Here is a 4866-nt window from a genome sequence, read left to right on the forward strand (position 1 = left end):
CATTTCAATTATACTCGAGGCTTTTATGAAAATTTTGGAAATAATAGTGACCACTGATTACCCCTTAACTTCAAAAAGAGCATAAACATGTCTGGAGCACATTGAATCGCAATCCTTTTTACATTACATAGACTTTACACTACTTACAATACACAAATCATGAGAAATTTGATGCTTTTGTCATTGACACAAGTGCATGCAACTTTGCAAGAAATGAAAATGGTAATAACAAAACCTGTACATTTGACATTACATCATCCTACAATGCAAGATTCTTGAACATTTAAATAATTGATTTAAATAAGATGATTTATACCAAATTCTAAAATCTGATAGAGAGTTTTGAGGCTTTTGAGAAAGTTAATAATGGTATTATAACACATCCATAATTTTCATGACTTTAGCTGTCAGGATAAAACCTTCACTGACAAGACAGCTGGATCAATAAGCAGACTAAAACCCAACATGTTTACAAGTACAGCCAGTAAGCCTTTGACCAATAAAATATATATTCAAACTAACACACTGAGCTTCAGCTTTCAAAACACCAGTAAAAGAATGAACAAGTTCTGTACATGGGGAATAAAATGGCAGTCTAAATGAACAAGTGATTACTCTAGTTAAGATCAGGATCTACCTCATGGACCCTTTAGCCATTTTTGTAGTGAGGAATAGAATGGCAAATGGTGATACTCAAAGAGGAGGGGGGCAGTGGGAGACTCATCAGCCATATGAGGCGAGTTATTGTTTTTTTTAATAACATTTCCAATATTTGAGATGAGGAAGGATCAAGGATGGGGAATAGGAGATCTGAAATTGGTGATGAGAATCAGATTGAAATAAAAGAGAACTTCTTTACAATTAAACATTATTAGAGCATGTGTACAAAATCTCCATTTACTTTTGACCAATTAGTATGATATTTTCAAGGCATATTCATGTAGCAGAGAGAGAGAGAGAGAGAGAGAGAGAGAGGAGAGAGAGAGAGAGAGAGAGAGAGAGAGAGAGAGAGAGAGAGAGAGAGAGAGAGAGTTTTACTTAAAGTACCTGGGTATTAAAGGACCTTCCTTAGTTTGAAGTGGCCATCAAAATGCATCTAGTTTATATGCCATCTAATTTATACACAATCATCAATATACTTTGATCTACATAACGATATGATTCCAAATTCTCCTCCCCCACCCTTTATCTGAACAGAAACACTTTACACTAAGGTTTTATTGACCAAAAAGCTAAAATTTTCTCTAACTATGCAATTCAGTACAGTAATCAGCTGTTTGCTAAGGTTTCCCTCTAAAACGAATAATTAATGAGAGATTTTTTTTATATCAGTTGATGATCACACCATTTAGATTTTTTTTTTCATATATAAGCAAAGTTTTATAAATTGACTTTAACATCTGCCTTAGCTAGTTTCTATTTACTAAAACATTACGAACACTATTAAAAATACTTCTTTTAATTAAATTAATGACATCAACCTGAACTTATAACATTTAACACCATTAATATTTACTAAGAGTACATTTTTATTCACAAATATCCAATATTGCATAACAAGTATTTTATTTATTAGATAGCCACTCGATTACTTCACTCACTTTAGAGAGAGAGAGAGAGAGAGAGAGAGAGAGAGAGGAGAGAGAGAGAGAGAGAGAGAGAGAGAGAGAGAGAGAGAGAGAGAGAGAGAGAGAGGGTGGGGTGTATTGGGACGAAATTTGATTGATTTTAAGAATTATTCACATTTTAAATAATAAAAAATACAAAATATCCAACTATTATTTAATTTTACCATCTAAATCAGAGAAGTATTTAAGTTTGTTTTCATCCTTAGAAAACAAATTTGTAAAATTTACTTTTAAATTTACTCTTGAATTTAATTTAGAATTTAATTTGAAAATTTACTTTTACTTTTAAATTCACTTTGAAAATTTACTTCTACTTATAAAATTACTTTTGATAGAATGAATTACTTTCAATGAAAAGAAAGTGAAAGTTAATTATCATGGATGGCTTTCTCTTAGCAATATAAAAGAAATATACAGAACAATGTGCTTTTAATATTAACTTACTTAACAAACCAAAGGGGATGAAGTAAACATCTCACTAGTTTTATAATCGTTTGGCAGAGAGCATAGGAAGAAAAATTTAAGGAGATACATATGAGCAACATATCTTGAATTTCATTGATACAGAAATTCTCTTGTAAATATCCACCCCCCCCCCCCAAAAAAAAAAAAATAGATGTATAAATTTTGAATCCGGAAATTACAAAGATTTATTCAATTCGATCTTAAGTCACAGAGCATAACCCTGGAGCTTGAAGATTGACAAGAAACTGGAACTCTTGAAAACAAGAGTGGAGGAAAAAAGAAACAGGAAATTACTTGGATAGAAACAAGAAAATCAAGATTGACATGAAATAATCAATCCAATGAGTGCTTGAAATAGCTCCTTAGACAAAGAAATGTAGAGGAAAACTCCATACACAAAGAATTGCTCAAAATAATTGCATAAGTAATATAATCCTCAAAATAACTTGTAGATCATTTCAGTATCCAATGAATGCCAAAGTCAACCTCATAGATGTGTTCTAGTAAACACTAAATATAAAAAACGTCCAGAATAACTTCAAAGACCCAGAAGGGTCATGAATAACTCAATGGACAATAGGATATGACCCAAATAACTCCATAGACAAAGTGGTGTTTTGGTAAAGAAATAAGATAAGAATAACTTCACAGACAAAGTGGTGTTTTGGTAAAGAAATAAGACAAGAATAACTTCACAGACAAAGCGGAGTCCTGAACATACCAGTTGCTTCAAAGATTCTGCAAAGGAGGGAATATTGAAATCTGGAAAATCAAATAAGTGACCCAGATAGCTTCTTAAACCAAGAAATCCTTCGAACAACTCCATAGATAAAGGAATCCAAGGTTACTGCCCTGACTAATGATTATCATAAGTAATCTATAAAAAACACATGTAGAGCCAGAATTCCTCCACAATTCATATCTAAGGATTCTTCAAATAACTTCATAGACCAAGGAGTGCTTTAAGGAATTCTGAACTAATTAGTAAAACACAAATGCTTGGTAAATCAAGGCATTACCCAATAACCAATTTCTGCCGAGAGAAAATTCCCAAAACACAAAACTCTGCAAGACATTTTCAGAGATATTTTAGAAAAAAAAAGGCTGAATACTAGAGAAAGCCTTTTATACCTAGAAGTATGGCTCATTTGAAATGTCCCTTCCTGGTGATCGCCAGATTGGGGTTCGAGTCACGCTAAAACTCGATATTTTCTTTAGTGTCTGCAACCTCACCTTGTGAGCTAAGTATGAAATGTTTGGGGGAGCCTAGAAGTCTACCTGCTGAGTCATCAGCAGTCATTGTCTGGCCCTCCTGGGTCCTAGCTTGTGTGGAAAGGGGGCTCCGGTGCTGATCATATGCATATATGGCCCGTCCCTATGGCATTGCCCTGCTAGCTAGGTCAATGTCATTGTCCCTTGCCTCTGGCATCCATGAGTGGCCTTTGAATATTTTGAAGGGACCAGAAGTATATCTTTATAACAGAATTATCTGTGAAAAATGTGTAGACAAGGATTGCTCGCAAACAACTCTATAGAACAAGGAATGCCCAAAGTAACCCAAGAAAAAACACACTATATCAGAGTTTACTTTAAGGACAATTTAATTCAGGCCGTATCACTCCTTCGCAAAAACCAGTCAAGAAAAAATCTCTTGAAAGCAAACTGCTTTTTCAAAACCGTCAGAGTGGCCTAAATATTTTCCGGAGGCATAATCCTGAAACTTATAGAAACCTTGTAAAACTTTGCAGACCTAATTGTGAAGGAAAATATTTTAAATTGATATACCAAGATCATAACTATTTGCATAATTTTCTTGAGAATATTCTTAACTAATAATTCGAGTCCCAAATAAGAAAAACATAGGTATATTGATGTCCTTAAGATGAATATCCCTTGAAACCAATATGAGAATTGGTTACCACTATTAAGAATTCGTTATTATTTGCTACTGATTTTATCAAACCATTTCATTATCTGGATATCTAGAAATCCTATGAATTCCAATTCAATTTTAATATTTCCTTCCAGCAAGCCTAGGGGCAAAATGATTTTAACTATTCCTTAAAGATGAGGAAAACAGGAAGCCTTCAGAAAAACAGATCTAAAGGAAAACTGTGAAATCCTCATTGCATCCCTGAATGAGATCCATATTTACCATATAAAAAGACACAATGAAACTGTCATGAAAAGAGAAATAGATTTTAAGAAAGTCTAAATTATCATGTTTCAGAGCTTGATTAAAAATAGATTTTCCTAGCTAGAAATCTTTTGGATTTTGTAGAAAGCCTTAACTACTTAGAAAAGCTAGCATTGCCAATTCATCAAACAATCAACAATTATTCACTGATAGAATATCACCCTTTAAAAGAAAGTCTAAATTATCAAGTTTCAGGACTTGATTAAGAACAGATTTCAAGCTAAATATCCTTTGAAATTTGTAGGAAGCCTCAACTGCTTAAAAACACTAGCATTTCCAATTCATCAAACAATCAACAACTAACCACTCGTAGACCTTCAATAAGATCCATGGAAAGAGACATCAGACGACAGAATTTTCGAGAGAATAACTTTCTGGACAGACCTTCATTAATAATTAGTTACTTACAGCATAAACTTGATAGCTTAGCAAAATTCTTAATTGAGGCCAGGGAATGAACATCTCTAAAGATGTCATAGTTCATATCAGACTGATCCAATTAAGTGTGAACGAATCTTCTGTTTCCTTGAACTCTTTGACCACAAGGAGAACATTTTTAATTCTGTTCTCCAATCC

Source organism: Palaemon carinicauda, chromosome 34 (assembly GCF_036898095.1).
Source record: "Palaemon carinicauda isolate YSFRI2023 chromosome 34, ASM3689809v2, whole genome shotgun sequence".
In the NCBI taxonomy this organism is placed as follows: domain Eukaryota; kingdom Metazoa; phylum Arthropoda; class Malacostraca; order Decapoda; family Palaemonidae; genus Palaemon; species Palaemon carinicauda.